Source organism: Balaenoptera musculus, chromosome 11, assembly GCF_009873245.2.
Source record: "Balaenoptera musculus isolate JJ_BM4_2016_0621 chromosome 11, mBalMus1.pri.v3, whole genome shotgun sequence".
Classification (NCBI taxonomy): Eukaryota; Metazoa; Chordata; class Mammalia; order Artiodactyla; family Balaenopteridae; genus Balaenoptera; species Balaenoptera musculus.
Window position 1 is genome coordinate 40133380 of NC_045795.1, and position 18117 is coordinate 40151496.

At 58.3% G+C, this 18117-nt stretch overlaps 1 protein-coding gene across 6 annotated transcripts in view; it reads left to right on the top strand.

The window, feature by feature from the left end:
* Nucleotides 1-10031: 10031 nt before the first annotated feature.
* The window catches only part of GRM4 (glutamate metabotropic receptor 4), a 111789-nt gene continuing 103703 nt past the window's right edge, over nucleotides 10032-18117 (top strand). For 5 of the 6 annotated variants that reach the window (XR_005021941.1, XM_036870019.1, XM_036870022.1 and 2 more), the window contains exon 1: nucleotides 10032-10747. The gene's annotated coding sequence lies outside the window, so the exon portion shown is untranslated. Of the gene's footprint in view, nucleotides 10748-11326; nucleotides 11368-18117 lie in introns of those variants that run through there. The other variant, XM_036870020.1, reaches the window with a different exon arrangement.

An 18117-nucleotide genomic window follows, 5' to 3' on the forward strand; every position in this document is an offset into this window, starting at 1 on the left:
ACAAAACTATAATTCAAAAAATACATGCACTCCTATGTTCATAGAAGCACTATTCATGATAGACAAGACATGGAAACAACCTAAATGTCCATCGACAGAGGAATGGATAAAGAAGATGTGGTACATATATACAATGGAATACTATTCAGCCATAAGCAGGAAGGAACTAATGCCATTTGCAGCAACATGGATGCAACTAGAGATTATCATACTAAGTAAGTCAGAAAGAGCAAGACAAATACCATATAATATCACTGATATGTGGAATCTAAAATATGACACAAATGAACCTATCTATGAAACAGAAACAGAATCAGGGACAGAGAGAACAGACTGGTGGTTGCCAAGGGGGAGGGGCTTGGGGGAGGGACAGAGTGGGAGGTTGGGGTTAGCAGATTTAAGCTTTTATATATAGAATGCATAAACAACAAGGTCCTACTGTGTAGCACAGAGAATATCCTATGATATTGATATTGATATTCAATATCCTATGATATTGAATATCATAGGATATTCAATATCCTATGATAAACCATAATGGAAAAGAATATATATAAAAAAAAGAATGTAGTGACTTCCCTGATGGTCCAGTGGTTAAGAATCCGCCTTCCAATGCAGGGCACATGGGTTCGATGCCTGGTCGGAGAACTAAGATCCCACATGCCTTGGGCAAGGAAGAGCCAGCCATAATGAAGACCCAGCGCACACCCCCGCCCCCCAAAAAAGAATGTATATATGTATAACTAAATCACTTCGCTGTACAGCAGTAATTAGCACAACATTGTAAATCAACTATACTTCAATTAAAAAAAAAAAAAAAGAGTGTAGCTGTGGCTGCTAGCACTTGGGCTTGGTCGTCCCCAGCGTGTGAAACAGGGGCACCTCTCTCCACCCACACCCCTCCCCCGACTGCACTTCCAAATTTGGAAACAGCTCTTTCCCTGGGGTGCTCTTGCCCCTGTTCTCCACTCTGTCTCCTCAGTCCCCAGTCCTTGGCCCATGGGAGGACGTGGCTGTGTGCTCTCAATAAACATATTAGGCCAATAATGATGCCTGTTAGGGATGACTTCTTGCAGTTGAGGAAGCCTTAGCTTGCGCACGCCAGCGCAGGGGGCTGAATCCCAGCGCTCCTTCCGCTTTCCGAGCCTCTGTGAGGAGCAGACTGTCTATGTACCTCTCAGGGCTGTGATAAGAGTGACAGGAGCAACCTCGTGACAGAGCCAGCCCAACTTGCGCCTGTAGTGCCCGCACAGCGGGAGTGAGACGCGGTGCACGTTGCATCACTGGGATGATTACACATGGGCCCTCCAACACTTTGTGATTTCATTGGTTTGAGGTGCGGACGGACATCGGAGCTCCCCCAGGTGACTCTAATGTGCGATAGAGTTGGCAACCAGGGCCAGGCACACAGTGAGAGCACAGTAAATGTTGACCTGGGCGGAGAGAGGCTGGAGCTTGCTGGGAAGGCTGGAGGGTGCAGCTTCTTGCGGCTGGCGCGCCCCCTTGCTCCCCTTACGCGTCTCCTATTTGCACCCCCAGCTCCCTTACTCTGCCTTCCTCTCACCCAGGAATCCAGGACATCCCTCACCTGCCGCCTCCTGTCCGGGGTCAGCCCGGTTCCTTCTGGATTTGGGGGTAGTGCCCGCCTCCATCCCTGCTGTCAGCGCAGGTGAGCCCAGCCGCGCACGAATCGAGTCGGTGGGGGCGGTGGCCCAGCCTGGAAACAGCCCTGAAATAGACACCCCCGCCGCCCCCGCTTCCTCCTCCCAGGATCTACTCGAGTGAAAAACAACCCTCTCTATCAGAATGTCTCTCCAGGCGTCAAAGTGGGGTGGCACCGAGTCCTGCCGGCCGCGTAGACCCGGGCCTGGGTCCAGCTATGATGCGCGCGCGGACCCTCCCCGGGAGGGCCAGGGCGTGCGGTGAGGGCGCCCGGCCACCGAGCGGCGCTGCTGGTCCGCGATGGGAGCCTCGCGGCGGCTGGGGCTCTGGGCCGGGCCGGTTGGGAAGGGAGAAGGCCAGCGCTGTGGCTCTCCAGTAGGGAGGCTCCTCACGCCCCTTCTCGGTCTGGGGCGTCCCGAGAGGTGATCTCCCCGCATATTTGGGGTGGAGCAGGGACGAATGGGCTCTTCATCCTGAGGAGGCCGGGGCAGGGGGCTTGCCCAGGCCAGTGATGCACCCTTCTGCAGGAGCTGGCCAGGAGAGAAATGGGGCCACTGTCCCCACTCTCTTGATACTTCTTTTTGTCTCACGTTTCCCACGTGCTTCCTGAGTTCTGAACTTTGGTGGCGGTAGGGGGGAGGAGGTCAGGACTATCTATACATCTAACTCTTAGTCTGTGTGTCCATCGACCTGTCTACCCAGGTGACATTTGTTCCCCACAGGCTCTAAACCAGCTGGACTGAAGAAATGGGAGGTGGGTAAAAGATCACCCCTCCCAGTCTGGGGAAGGCAAACCAGTGAACTGGATGCCCTGGAATTCTGGACCCAGGTGATGGTTAAGCCGGGCCTTGAAGGTCAGGGAGGGGGTTTCTGGGTGAGAAGGGCAGGTGATTCAGCCACAGAGGTGAGAGGGAGGATGGAGGGCCCAGGGTCACAGGCTGGAGGGAGCCAGGAGCTGCATACGCTATCTCACCCAACCATCCATAGGGACAACGCTGGGGGATCCCCTCCTGATCCATGAGGAAACTGACAGAGGTCAAGGGACTGGCTGTGGGCCCCCCGGTGGTGAGTGTTCAGCTGGGGCTGATGCAGGTGTATGAGGCTCAGGTGGAGAAAGCACCGGCCTTTAACCACAGAGCACCTTAACCGGGCATACAGGGCCAGGGTCCGCCTGCGTCAGCTCGCAGTCCTGAACACTCTGACACTGGCCTCCCAGGAGCACAGGGGCTCTTTCATGCTCCTGGCTTCTACTCTGTGCCCCCTGAGATTTCTCCTGCTCTGCTCTCCTCCCCACTCACACCTTGCTTTTGGGAGGGGCTCGGTCTGCCATCAACCATGACCTCTGCAGTGTGTGGGAAAAGCCCTTGCCCCTGGTAAGGGGATTCAATTCAGACTCTACCAGCAGGTAGGGAACACCGGGTGGGGCAGAGTCAATGCTTTAGGAGCCCCACTCCTCCTGTGACCACCAGGGGCTGGGGCCAGAGAAGCCATGGGCCAAGGGGCTAGCGGCTCAGAGCTGGGGCTGTGCAGAATTGGGGCCAGGGTCAGAAGTCAGACTGAGCTCTGCAGTGAAACTGCTGTGCAGCCCTGGCCCAGTGGCTCCCCATCTCTGGGCCTCAGGTGCTCCCTGAAGGGGTGGGGCAGATCCCTGAGGTGGGGAGGGCAGAGGGGAGGCCCAGGTGTGGGGATGTAGGGGTGGAGCGGGGTGTGGGGGGCAGATGGGGTGGGATGGGAAGCCCTGGTTCTCTGGGTTGGGTGTGGCTGCGTGTTAGCACACCCGGCTGAGAGGCCCTGTCTCCCCACCCAGCCACGGTCCCACCTCGCTCCTGCCTGTCCCCCGCGTATCGTCAGCTGTGGGGCCTCATACCCCACTCCAGCTGGTTGGAGTTCTATTAATATTTCAGTTTGATGAATTAAAGATTCTTTCTCCCCTCCTCCTTCTGATGTCCCAGGTGGGAATTAAAAGCACATCCGATCCGGTCAAACGCCATTAAAATGCAGCCCACGAGGGTAGGAGCTGGCGGGTGTGGGCTTTTCTTTCCCAGCACTGCTTTGTCCTCTTTGGGGGTGTCTGGGTGATGGTTGGTCTTTGTGGGTACGGGAGGCAAGAGAGAGCTGAGGTGGAGGAGCATGAGGGGTGTTTGCCTAAATGCTGCTGCTTTAGAGGGAGCAGCACCCCCTGTGTGTGGGGCTCGGGTTCCGGATAAATGAGGATGTGGGGATGGGGCAGGGCAGGGCCCCTGCAACCCCTGCCCCGTGACCTGACCAGGACCCCCACCATGGGGTGTTTTCCGGGTCAGCCCAGCTGCCCTGGCTCTCCACGGGGCCGCTGCAGGCACCTAGCAGTGAGGATGAAAGCCTTGGAGTCAGCAAGGGCGGGATCGATGCTCCTTGAGGCTCCACTAGCAAGAGGTCCTGCGGGGTCCTTCCCAGCTTTCTATCCTGCCAGCTGTCTGGCTCCACCTTAGCAGGGAGCAAATGCTGGGACTTCCTTCCATGCTGTACAGGAGGTTCCTAAGGAGGACCAAGGCTGGAGTGTGGTGGGGAATGATGGAGGGGCCCGCCAGGGATTCCCAGCCTGGCTGTCAGTCAGCCAGCCAGGCTGTGTGACCTTTGCCCCAACCCAAGGGCCTGGGGCCCATTTGGAGGACAAGCTAAGGCTCCAGTCATAGGGATCCTTAGACCTGAAAAGCGCTTCTCAGCCCCATCCTTTCCCTTCAACCCCGAAGAGCCCCCAGTGGCAGCAGCATCACGGTCCACATTTGCCGGTGGAGGGAGCTGAGGCTCAGAGTAGGCGAGGTTCATGGGACACATGCCCTCTAGAACAGGGTGGGGGGCATGCTGTGACAGTGTCTGAGGCTGGGGTGCTCCCTGGCGTGTGTGATGATCAGGGAGGTGTGTGGTGGGCATGAAGGAAAGGACTGGTAGAATCTGGAGAAGGCACTGCAGGTGGGGCACGGGGAAGCAAAGACATCCCCTTTCCAGGTTGCCCCCCCACCCCTGTCCCCTTGCCTGGCCTCCTGCAGGCCTCCTCTCTGGGCCAGCTGGACTGCATCCCCTCCTGCCCTGTCACCTGGCTGCTCGCCTGACGCCCAGAGCCCTGCCATCAGCAGAAGGAGCAGGCCTGCCATGAGGCCCAGGGTGGGGCGGGAGGGGCTTTAAAAAGTTAATTGTATTTTGATCTCGGCTGTGACATCCATCCTAATGCTATTGGGCTCACAGCTGACAGCCCCCCGACATATGGAGGGAGAGGGATAATAAGTAGTTTTAAATTGCAGCATGGCAAAGAGGCTGGAAAATCTAGAGTCTTAAGAAAAAAGAGGGAGAGAGAGGAGAAGAGAGAGGAGGAGAGAGTGGAAATCAAGGAGGAGGAAGCATCCTTCTCTGGGGGGGGCGGGGTTGGTCATCATTCATTTGTTTAACAAGCCAACCTTTATTGGGCACCTGCTGCATGCTTGGTACAGGCTCAGCCCGTGGAGGCTCAGATGCCCAGTCTGGCTATGGAACCCCTCTCCCCTCCCCTCCCCTCCCCCTCCCTCCCCTCCCCTCCCCTCCCCTCCCCCTCCCTCCCCTCCCCCCCCTTCACAGCACTCAGCTCTTCCAAATCCTACTCCTCTTTCAGGGTCTAAGTGATAGCTCCCCTGAGGGCCCCTCCCTCCCAGCCTCAGCTGCCCCTCCCTCCCTGACTACCCAAGAGCCTGGGGCTGCGCCACAGCCTCCCCTGCTTTTCCTTCCTCATATCCCCTCCCTCTAGCAATGTGGTGCCAACTGTCCCCTAAATCCTTACCTACCTGGTTCGGCTCCTGCATCTGGTCCCCAGCACTTGGGTTTAGCAGAGCTGTGTTCAGAATCTGCTCTCTCTGCTCCGTCCAGCTTCTCTCCTCTTCCCACGTGTCAGGGCGGGTTGGGAGGGTGTAGATACAGCTGTGCTGTGGACCCTGGAAAGTCTTTGGTCCAAATGGGATGATTACAGGTGCATAGGTCCCTGGGGCCAGGTGGTTTTGGAATTTAGAAAGATAATATGGCACAAATATGATATATTGTGCAACAGCGCCAGGGGGCCTGGGGCAGTATCCCCAAAACAATATGCTGGCTCAGGTTCCTGTGGTGAAACAGAGTATCTCCCACCGAGGGAGCAAGACAGTTACAATGACTCGCTTTCACATCAGGTTTTGCAGCCAAATGACTTTGCCGAAAATTTATGGACAAACTGGTTTTCAGAGCCTGTTGAATTTTGGAATTGTGGAAAGGGGATGATGGCTTTAGCCAACTCATTAGTCCAAGTCAGAGGTCTGAGAAAGTTCCAGGGGTTGTGGGAGGATTCCCAAGGTTGGACCCATACCAGCCTCAAAGGAGGGGGTCACTTCCTGGCCTGTCCCCGAGCCAGGCCTGGGGCAATTTCCGAGTATCTGTGTCCTTGAGACTCAATATCTCTGTGGGGCAAAGGAGAGGGGCTGGGGTGGCCCTGCGAGGCTAAGTAGGGGTGACTTACCCCGGGGTGCTTAACCCCGGGCCTCACCTCTCACCCCAGCTCTCCTCAACTCCTCTGAACCTGCAGGGTGACTTAGGACTCTCTGCAGAGCCCGGGGCCATGCCTTCTCTTGTAGTCAGTTCTTCATCCTGGAAATGTCCTGCCAGGGGACAGTTATTGTTTAAACAAACTCCCCTGTCAGAGACATTTCCATCTCATGGCCTGGTTCAGGGGAAACCAAAATTGAAACCCATCAGACCCCGAGGCTGAGGCGGTGACTGGTTTCACTCCACATGGGAACCATTTCTCAGGTGTTCCAGGCCTGCCAGGCTCCCCCCAGGCCCCTGCACCTTCAAGCTCACTTTGATCTAGTTCAACAAATTCTAAACTTCAGGATTTTCAAAGACAATTGCCCTCTCCTATTAGGAATCTTTTGAAATGGAGAAGTCCTAGAGCAGCTTGGTGAGTTTGAGTTGCCAACCCAGTGGTTGGGAAAAGGCAGGCAAGTTGTTTTCCCTTGCCAGGGAGGCCAGAATGAGAGCAGGAAGAAAGAATCTGCTGCAGCAGGAGAGAGTTAGGTCAGACCTCAGGAAGAACTTCCAGGTCATAAAGGTATAAAGTACGGGTGCAGGACTTTCTATGATTCTTTCCTCTAGGACTACCTGCCTCTTTCTCTCCCCCTGAAGCCATCTGTCCATCGGTGCTGAGACGGTGTCTCCTTTTCTCTGGGGAGGCCCATGTGTGCAGGACTGGTGGATTAGAATATCCCCCCTGAGGACCCCACCAGTGTCAATCAGGTCAACTTCCTTAAAGATTTCAGAATAAGACCCAACACCAAATCCCAGCATCCTTAGAAAGAACTCGGCCCAGCCCCTCATGTCACTGATGGGGAAACCAATGCTCAGAGAGGCTGGGCAACTCCCCCAGGTCACACAGCCTTAGCGCCGAGGACCTGGCCTCCTGCTTTCAGCTCTGTGCCCCGCTCCCAGTCAGAGAACAGCTCTGAGGAGTGGGAATGGGACAGCTTGCTGAAGAGCAGTTTGGAATTTGGGCCCTCGCAGCTGACCCACGCTGGGGCCCTGCTGTGTGATTCCTTGAGGTCACCTGTGATCACTCTTCTCCCACAGAGGCGGCTCTGTAGTTCCTTTGTCTCCAGGGCAGGGGACAACAACTGATGTTTCTGGAGGTGTGTGTGAGTGTGTCTGTGTGTATGTCTGTGTCTGAGGGTCTCTGTGTGGGTGCCTCTCTGTGTATGTGTGTATATATGTGTCTCTGTGAATGTGTATCTGAATGTGTCTCTATGTCTGTGGCGGGGGTGTGTCTGTGTGTTTGTGTGTGTGAGTCTGTGTGTCTCTGTGTGTCTGTTACCATGATAAGCCAAGTCAGCCATGAGTCAGCATGAGGGAGAAGAGGTGTCCCAGCTGGACCAGGCTGGGGGGTCACAGGTGAGGGCTGGGTGGCCGACCACTCTGAGGCTGGAGGCCTGGAGGCCTGGGATGGCCCGGGACGGCTGCCCAGAAGAGCTAGGCCTCAGGCTGAGACCTTCAAACTGGACGAGTCCACAAACTCAGCCATCTGCCAGCCAACAGTGTTTCTTTTTTTAACCCCTGAAAAATATAGCCTACCCAGGCTTCTGCGACACAGCTGGTGGGGGGTGGGATAATTATGGCCAGAGTGCAGGCAATGCTGAGGGCCAGGGGGTGGGGAGAGCGGCTGGGCTCCTTTTGGCTCTCAATAAACCATGGCCCCTTTATGTTCAGTTCCATTCATTCATTCATTCAACAAAAGGCTATTCAACAAAAGGATATTGAGGACTATATTCTGTGTTAAAAACTGCAGTGGCTCCCACTTCTGGGCACCTAAACACAGGACTGGGTGCCCTGCATCCATTATTTCTTTCCCTCTTCATGATGGCCTTGCCAGTAGGGCCCAGGCTCCGGCCCTTATGGACCCTTGGCAGGAATCAGACAAAGAACCCCCATCTTTTAGGCAGACCCATCCTTAAGACAGAATGTGTCCCGTGTCAAGCCCAAGGCAGGCTGAACTTGAACCTCCCAGCACCCCTAACTGGGTGGCTTCTTGCACAGCAACCCGGCAGCCCTGCTCTGAGGTCAGCATCATGGTCCTTGTTGTACAGGTAGGAAACTGAGGGACCCTGGGCAGGAGGACTCAGGTACGCTCGGGGTTTGGTTGGAACCCAGGCAGGCTGTTCCCAAGGCCACGGCCTCTCCAGGAGTGACTTGAGTTTCCTGCAAGCCCAGAGCAGTGCACACGTGTCTGGGCAGAGCCGGCAGACAGCAGGAGCTTTGGTGGCCTTAGCTCATTCATGCCTCTCTAAAATGCATCTGGCCGAGGTGCACGTGGCCATGGGTGCACTCTTCAAGGGCAGGGTGCTGTGCTGCCCTCTGTGTATTCCTGGGACTAGGAATGCAGCAGGATCTCAGTCAGTGCTGGTTGCATTAAAAAAAAAAGGCATGAATGAATGCATGAATGAATGCATGATCACCGCCCTCCCACCAGAGACTTCAGTCTGACTGGGTAAATGAGACATGTATTTGGGGCTATCACATGAGAGAGTTACAAAGAGAGTTCATGTTTTGCCAACATGTGTTCATTCACCAAACAGTGATTGAGCTTTCACTAGGGCCAGGCATGGTGCCAGGCCCTGGATGAACCATGGTGAACAAGATATGGTTCTGGCCTGGCAGTGTCTGGAATTCTGGAGGAGGGGATGCCTGAGTGGGCCTTTGGGAAGATGCCGGGGCATTGGATGAGGAGCAGGGAGGGAGAAAGGGCAGAGTAGGGGAGGGTCAGACCCTGCTATTCCCAGGCCCTCCCAGACATTCCCCTGATCTAGAAGAAGAAATTATCTGTGGAAATGAGGGGTTGGGCTGTGGGGGGCATGAATCCCCCCAGGCCTGGGCACAGTGGAGCCCAGATGGCACTCTGCAGGTCGGCCAGGATGACTGAGGTACTGACGTGGGGGAGGGAGGCCGCTGGTCAGCCACTCTCCCCCCCCCGCCCCCCGACAGCTCTCTGTCACTGTGCTGAGCACCCTCCCTGGGACAAGGACAGTCACTTGTCACAGCTCTAACTGAAGACACTTCTGCAGTCTGGGATGGGATGCTCTTGCAATCCTAAGAGGGCTGCAAGGCTCCCTCCCTCTCTTCCTCTCTAAGGCCAGCCCTCTCCTGGGATTTTTCACAGCCCCCCTGGGGAGGAGGAGAGCTGGGGCTCCAGCTTCTCCCTGGCTGAGGGATTTTTCCCCAGGCTCGCTCCTGTCTGCCAGCCAGGCCACCTGTTACACTTTGCAGACCAGTGCTGGAGGGAGACCAGTGGGCTGTGGGCCATGGAGTGGGAGTTCCCCAAGCCTGGTGGCGTTCTGGGGTGGAGGGGACCTCAGTGGGAAGGGGCTCCTGAAGGCTGTGTGACCAGGGGCAAATGGAATCCCCTCCCCCTCCCGTCCTGTGTCATATGCTCAAACCAGGAGCAGTGGGGTGTGCAAATGAACATGCCACATGGGGGCACACGCCACGTGCGTGGTGCAGATGTGTGATAAGCTGGCCTAAGGTGGGGGTCTTAGTGATTCTCAGGGAGGATGGGGGTGGGGGTGGGGAGGAGCGTGACCCCTTGGCATCCCTGTATTTGCTGTACTTCTCAGGGAGTGTGTCAGGATGCTATGTTCCTTGACCCTCGACCTTTGGGGTCAGGAGGGGTCCCTGCCAAGTCCTCTGGGTCGAGGAGCAAACATCCGCCCCGGGGGAGGGGGGAGAAGGGGGCTTCCAGGAGAGGGCGCCGGTGGGGCGTGGTGAGAGGGGGAGCAGAAGGCGGGGCTGGTGCGGAGGGGTGGCGGGGAGCTGGGCAAGCCCCAGCCTTCCGGCGGTGGAGGTGCGGGGTCGGGGGTGGGCTCCCAGGTGCTCTCTCTTTAAAAGGCCGGCGGAAGCCGCGCGCTCGGCCGCACCTGCAGAGCAAACTTGGCGGGCAGGGCTCCCGCCTTCCCGAGTGCGGCGGCAGCAGAGTGGGCGTCGGGCTGAGCGGCTGCGGTCCCCTCGCCCCCTCGTGCTCCCGGCGCCCGCCCCCTCCCGCAGCCTCCCCTCTCGGCGTCTTCCTCGCTTGCTCGCTCGCTCGCTCTCCAGCGCGCTCTCAAGCTCGCTCTCCTTCTTTCCTGCTGCCGTGCAGCTGCCGCGGCGCCGCCGGGTGCCCGCATCTCAGCCGGCTGAGCTCGCTGCTCGGCTCACGCTCCACTCCCTTCCTAGCCCGGAGCCCTCGGCCGGACCCCGCGCCCCGGAGCCGCCTCCTCTCTCCCTCCGGCTCGGACGTCGGGCTCCGCGGCGGACGGAGCAAGGCTGCCCGCCGCTCCCTACCTCGCTGGCTCGCTCTCGCCGGAGCAGCAGCCGACCGCCGCGCGATTGGAGGCGGCTCGGGCCGGGCGGCCGCCAGCTCCTCCCCGCTGCGTCCCGGACTCCGGGCGGCTCCGCGCCGGGCTCGGACCGCAGCGTCAGAGCCGCCCGCCGCGGCCCGGGCTCCGGCCACCGCGAAAAGCCAGCCTCCGGCCGCCGCCTCCCTGCGCCCCCGGCGCGGGCGGGTGCGCCACCGAGCCCTCGCCGGCGCGCGGTGAGTTGTGGCCCGCGGGGAACGGGCAGAGGGGACCGTGCCCTCCGGCCTCTGGGGCACGAGCTGCGGCGGGGACTCCAGGGCTCGGGGATGTGGCCTCTGACGAGCTCCCGGGCTCGGGGCTGCCCAGAGGGCCGGCGGACCGGAGCTTTCAGGGCTGGAGGGCGCGGGACCCGGGCTAGAGGGTCTCCCCTCGGGGCTGGGGCCGGCTGTCCCACCGCCCCGAGACAGGCAGTAGGGCAGCGGCTCTTTCGCGGGCCTGGGGGAAAGTGTCTCTGTGCCTGGGGTTGTTTCGGGTTCCCCCGATTAGGGGGTCGAGCCCGCGCTCAGGTGGGGGCGGCGGCATCAGAGCGCCCCCTCTGCGGAGAGGCAGGGCGGGCGGGGGCGCGGGCCGCTCTTTGCCCCCGTTCCCCGCGGTCTCCCGGCGGGAGAGCAGCGCCAGCCTCGCGCGCCTCTGCTCCCTGACCCACAGCAGCCCCGCGTCCCGCTCCCGTGGCCGCCCCAGCGTCGCCTTCGTCTCCGACCGACCCCGGCGCCGGAGGCTTGCTCTCGGCGGAGGCGGGATGGGACGGCACCCCAGGGTCTGGGGTCTCCCCGCGGCCCCGGGACTTCACGGTCAGGTGCTTCTCGGATATTCGGGACCGACCCTCTCCGGGACCCTGATGAACCTTTGCTTCTACGCGGCCGCGGGGCGGGCAGCCGGGCCGAGTGTCTGTGTGTGCGTGTTTTGTGTGTGTGTGGGGGGGTCCCCTCCGGGGTCGGCTTTCCCCGGCGCTCAGGAGCTGAAAGCGCCCCCTCCCCGCGCGGGGGCGGGGCTGGGAGGGGGAGGCCGCGACTGCGAGAGGCGCCCCCGCACCGGGACGGTCTGAGGCTGTTTGTGCTGAAATGGGGCGGCAGTGGCGGCAGGGAGTCCTGAGGCCCGAACCTAAGAGCGCCCCCTCCCCCAGGCCGCGAGTGACACCCCCGCCTTCAGACTTTCCGTCCTTTTTGGAGGAGGCTTCTTGTCTCTTTCCCTACTCCGGTCACCCTCCCTGCCCCTGGTGCGGGAGAAAGCTGCTTTGCGGGACTGAGCTGGTCTTGCTTAATGGGGTGCCCCAAGCCACGTGTCTGTTGGAGCCGTGGTTAGTCTGTCTGCCCCTCTGTCAGTCTGGCAGAAAGCCAGATGGTGGTGGAGGGAGGATTGTGTGTGTGTGTGTGTGTGTGTTCCTCATAGTCCCTCCTCTCCTCCATTCTGGGGTGAGGTTGGGGACTGAGGGCTGGTAGGGCGGCCAGCTCTGTAAGAGTCTCCATACTGGGCACCCCATTCCCACAGCCTCCCATCCCTGGGCCAGCTCATGGTGGAAGTGAAGAATGTTCTAGCTCCCATTGCCCCTTCCCCAGGATGTGTCCTGGGTCTGCCTTGCTTTCTCCCTGGCTCCACATTGGATGCTGGGCCCCAGGCTCTGGGTGGGCACCTCTGCTCCTCAGAGGCCTCAGGGCATAAGGTGGTGGGAGAACTTCCATGAAAAGGTGAGGACTTGCAGGAGCTTTTCTGATGACCCCTCCTGACGTGGCAGAGAGAATTCCCACAGAGCAGTCTGGAGGCTCCTGGGTGTGGACATCCAACGGACAGGGCAGGGGGCTTATCTCCTCTCCTGGGCAGGCCCTGGGACTAGTAGCAAGGGCCCCCGAAGCGGCTACAGAGGGGAGTAGGGGTCAGAGCCCTTGCCCCTCTCCCTGATCCCCTAGAGGACCACTTCCTGGAGGGCCTTCCCAGCCCCTAATGTTCTGTCCTTGGGATGGGGTCGGGAACCTTTGGGGATGGTGCCTCTGAGCCTCTGCTTAGCCCTGGATGGGCATGCCTGTCCACTTGTGAATTTGGTGACCACTGTCTTCATCTCCCCCCAACTTTTGTCATTCTAGCCCTCAACTTTCCCTTAAATGTCAACATCTTCACACCTGTCAGGGACAAAAACATCATAAAGTTCTTCCCTCCTGAGATCTTGCTCACTTCTAGGGCTACCCATCCCAGGGGCATTTGCTGTGAAGAGAGATTCAGAGAGGAAGAAGGCAATGCTTAACCCAAAGGAATGCTCTACCGGTGGTGGATTTTCAGGAGAGAGATGTATGGGATGTTGGGGGTGGGGCATGCAGCACATCCCATAAAATAGGTCCTGAGCTGGTAGAAGGGGAGGAGGGAGCATGCCAGGAGTTGAGCTGCCTTCTTGGCCTCAGTGGTCCAGCATAGGCCGCTCCTCCCACCTCCCTCCTCTCTCCTCCCCCAACTTTCCTCTGTGTGGCTTCATTCTGTTGGAGGCTTGACATCTCCAGGAGGGAGCGCCTTGCACAGCGGCAGGCAGGCAGCTGAGGTAGGTGAGAGAGTCAGCGAGCAAGCCTGTGAATGAGCAGTGTGCTGGCCAGACAGGGCGGGGGTGGGCCCAGACCAGAAGGGCTCTGCAGCCCCCACCTGCTTCCCGAGGGGTCCCCTGCCCAGCTTCCAGGATGCTTGGCCACACCCGAACCTGTCCCGCTGCAGGGGGACAGCTGGCAGGAAACGATGGCACCAGGACCATGGGCTTCTGAGCTTTATAATTACAGCCACTAGACACATCCTCTCCCTTAGACAAGTGTGGGGCCGGCAGCCTCTAATTACCAGTGACCCCAAGACATCTGCCCACCCCTGCTGTCCTCGTCTGCTCAGTCTAGCACCCCATTTTCCAGTGGGCAGGCCCCACTGGCAGCCTGGGTAGCTGGGCCTGCCAGCTGCTGGATGGGAGATTATCTCACTTCTGCAGAGTGAGGCCGCCTTTGCCACCCAGAGAAGGCACGGGGGAGCTGGCATCTGGGCTCTGGCCCTGCTCACTGGGGCTGGCAGAGCTGCTGGCTGCCCAGGCCAACCTGAGGGAGGAGGCCGAGGGGCTTCCCCTGGTGGGCAGCGGGCCCGAGTGGAGGGCACCAGCTTTCTGTTCCCCCCCACCCCCCCACCGCCCAGCCTGGTGGCGGCTCCTGGAAAGAGCAGGGAGGGCTTGTTTCCGTGTCCACTCTGCCCTAGTTAGCAGGGGACTATCAAAAATTAATTTCAAGATCTCACTGCCTTTGGTCCTTGCCAGAGTGCAGGCTGCCTTTTCTCTGGCTCCTGGGAGCTCTGTTTCTTTCCTGGCTGTGCAGCTTCTGGCCTCCCTCTGTCCTCTGCTCTGCTTCTCTTCCACTGTCTCCCTGCTGCCTCTCAGCCCAACCCCAGGCATATAGCTTTGCCTTCCCAGCGAGCTTCTGCTCCCCGCCAGTCCTGGAGTCAAGCTCTGGGGGCTTCTGCCTCAGTACCGCCCCCCCCTCTGCTCCCCCAACCTCTCTTTCCCTGCCTGAGCTTTGCTCCTGAAAGGGAGGCTTATAAAGGGAACCTGCTTAGGAAAGATGAAGCCTGCCCTGCAGCCCTGCCTCCCAGCCCCCCAGCCCACAGGGCAGAGAGAGTCTCTAGCCGCCTGTCCAAGTTTCTCTTGGCTCCTTGGAAAAACGAGCACCACAAGGATAGTAAAAATCACCCTTAAATGAAAGCTGATGACTCCCGTCGAAATGTTTTATAATTAACCTCACCGTTTAGCAATCTCGTGGCAGCAGTGAGGCATAAATATATGTGTACACACGTATATTAAATAAATTGGGGAATGCAGTGCATAATGACATTATCTGGACCCCATTCAATTAAGGTAGATATTATCTGCAGTAATTGGGAAATGCCAGCCCATAATGACAGCCCGTGCCATTTCGGCTGGAGCCATGCTGACGAGCAAGCTGTGGTGTCTCCCTAAGCCTCCCTCTTCTCCTGGAGAAAGCCCTGGCCGCCCAGGGGCTGTGATGACGCCCTGGGGAGCTCAGCTGGCTGGTGGTCCCAGGCTGGGCCACCTGCATCGGGACCAGGAGGTTGAGTCCTCCCCGGGTCCCCCACACTCAACCCTCCCAGCCACCCCTCTGTCCCTCAGGGGGACAGACTAGTCTCTGGACCCGTGTTCTGGTTGGGCTATGACTTCTAGTAAAAACACTTCATCGCTACAGGGTTATTTTTAGATTTGAATATAGAAATAAAGATTGGGGACTTGACCTGGATTCTTAAGTTTTTGGCAGGTGATTGCTTCTCAGATGTCACGGCCCCTTCTTTGTGCCTGGCCTCAGGGTGCCTTAGGGTGGGAAGTCTCCCCCACCGCTGTGGTTCTGTTCGTGGCTGTGCAAGGCAGTAGGGTTTGGACATGGACTCCCTAAGCCAGTGGGCCCCCGCTTTCCAGGGCAGTGCCGGGGTTCAGGAGGGGAGACAGGAAGAAGGAGGAGAGAGGAAGAAAGAGCATTAGCAGGAAGCCCACAATAGCAACAACTGCAAACAAAGGCACTTGCCCACTTGGATGTTGTGCTGGAAAACTGGATGGTCCTGGCAAGTGGGGGTGGGGTGAGTTGGGGCCAGAAGGAGAGGCCTGGGGGTCTGCATGGGGGCTGCTGGTTGGAGGAGACCTTGAGCAAGCGTGAGCTTGGTGGCTGGCCCCCTGGCTCTGGGAGAGTGGGAAGGTCAAGGCTGGGCATTTTCTGAGCTGAACTGGTGGGACCCAGTGCCAATGAGGTTTGCTTGCTTTGCCTTCCAACTGATGGGAGCTGCTGTGGCCTTAGCAGGTGGCTGCCTTTGAGCCTCTGGTTTCTCTAGTCCCAAGTCCCTGCCTGCTGTGCTCACAGTGGGCCCTCCTTTCTGCATCCACACCATGGCCTACAAGGTCCTGCTTGATCTTGTGCTTGGAGCCCTCTCTGACCTCCTCTCCTGCCTCTCTCCCTTCCCACTGCCCTCCAGTCATGCTGACCTCCTTGCTGTTCCTTGAACAATGAATGCTAATCATATGCCCACCCCAGGGCCTTTGCACTTGCTGTTCTCTCTACCTGGGATGTTTTTCTCCCAGATACATGGCTCATGCCTTTACTGTTTTTAATCTCTGCTCTAATGCCACCTCCTCTGAGAAGCCTTCCCTGACTATCTTTTTCTGAAAAAGCTCCTCTGAGTCATTCCCTTTCTCCTTACCTGCCTTGTGTGTCTTCATAGCCCCTTGATCCCCTGAAGTGCCACCCATCTGTGTGTAGATGTATTTATTGTCTCTCCTGCGCCACTCCCCACTGGGATGTTGGCTTCACAGGGCAGGTGTTTGTATCTGTTTTCACTTCCAGCGTTTCCCCAGTGCTCAGAACAGAGTCTGGCACACAGCAGGAGCTCAGCACGTATTCGGATGGCACATTGAAAAGCTGAATGGTCATGGATTATATTCCATGACTGCCCACACAAGAGGGTTGTAAGAATTCAGGGTAAGGTCTGAGTCCCACTCCGGGAACCTGGAATGCTGCTGCAGACCCCCACTCCCTGCCCTGGGCTCCACACTGGTGAGGGTGGTGCTGTGCTGGCTCTGGGCAGGGACCTGGCTTTGTCTGGTTGTTGATTGAGAATTTCCTGCATTCTGAGCCTTGGGCTGGGCACTGGGACACCGAGATGAGGGCGGTGCTGTGCACCCAGGCCCTTAACGTGCTCCCAGGCTTATCAGTGCCAAATAACAACACACAGAGAGAGGCTTTATGGTATTGGCTGTGGAGGAAGGAGATAAGGGGAACTAGAATCATCAGGGCAGGCTTCCTGGAAGAAGAAGTATCTCAGTTGCTCACTTGAAGGGTAAGCCCCACAGGGAGGAGGCTGGAGGGAATCCAAGGGTCGGGGAAGCATGGGCAATTGGTTTGTTTCCCCCTTCTTAGTTTCCGTTGGCATGAAGCTCAGGAATTATGTCCTCCATCCCTTCCTTCTTTCCTTCCACACGCATTTCTCAGTGCCCACCGCATGCCCAGCACAGAACCAGTCACTTCTGAACCAGGCCCTTGTTTTGGAACAGGGAGAGGATGGCTTTTGAAGTGAGGTCTGGGGTGTCTGAACTTGGGAGGTTCCTGATCAGGCCAGGGAGCTGGAACAGCTCAGGGAATTGAAGGGAAGGGGGCATGGGGTCCAGACCCCCACTCTTCCCTCCTTCTTGCTCTTAGAACATGGCTCGGGCTGGGTCAGTGCCTGGAGCAAGGCTACTCTTCCTATTATTCTAGAAATAGATTATCTGGGAGAGAAGGGTGGAAAGACCCCAGGGATCATTCAGTCACTTCCACAGACCCTGGTGGGGGATGCGAGGCACCGTGCAGGCTGGGATGCAGAGATATCAAGATGAGGATGATGTGATCCCCCCAAGTTGTGGTCCAGGTGGGGAGAGGGTTGTGCTGCTGGGGTTTGAGGGAGATAATTGGTCACCCCCTTTCCTTAAGGACCCAAATCATACAGGTGGAGATTTGTTGCTGGTGCAGCTCGGGGGGAGCGGGCTTCTGATGACCTGCTTCCTGGGTTCGGCTTTGTCCATTTGAAAGGAGACTGTCTGGCAAACCACACCTCTGCCCAGCCAGCGCAAGTCCCCAGGGGGATAGGAGAGAGGGGGGCCTTAGAGGTGACCTGCAGTCCCAAGGGGGTGGGGGTGGTGTAGGAAGGAGGGGAGAGGCCTCAGGTTCTCCCTCACTGTCCCCTTTGGGGAGTGGAGCTGCCAGCCGGTCCTTTTGTGGAAATGTGAGATGTGGGCAATGAGGCGTCTAAACAGCTCAGGGGGTTCAAACCCCACTCCACTCCTCCATTCACAATCCCTGAGTTCTCCCAGCACCTGGGCTGGGCTGGGCCCAGCAGAGGTCAAGGTGAAGAGAGCTGAAGTAGGTGCTGGAGGGAACTGGGGCAAGCAGAGGGGGAGGGCCACCATAGGTCCGGAGGCCTGGCTCAGGAATGTCGGGAGGGTGTGCTGGGGACCCCGGGCAGGCGGGGAGTCCTCTCTGGACCTGGCTTTCCTCGTTCCACCCGCTCAGCCCTAGGGGCTGGCCTGCTGGCCTGCAGAGGAGCCAGGAGGCTGAGCGTCCCCTCGGAGGGCTGGAGGGGAGACGGAGCCGCTCTGGTTGTGGCCCCCACCCCTGGAAGCAAAGCGCAGGGTCCCTCCCTCCGACTCTGCCCTTTATTTCGTGTTTGGGAGAATTCTATTTCTTTAGCTTTGGGAGAAGAAAAAGCAGCTCAGTGAAAACTAAATTGGAGCTTACTAAGTCACAGTAGCTCTCTTCTGGTTGTTGTTTTGTGGTTTGTGGTTCTTTCTGGCCCAGGCCCTGGCTGGAGAGGGAAGGGTTGAGGTCAGGCAGGAGAAAAGCCTGGAATCCTGCTTGTTAAGACTCGGAAGGGGTCACTGAGGTAGGTTTGGCCAGTTCCTCGGGCGTCTGAGAGATCCTCAGGTGGTGGGGCTGGCTGGGCTAAGGGAGGGGGCCAACTGCAGCTCTCCCCCCAGCCTCCCCTCCCCCATCCCCTTTCACTGAGGGAG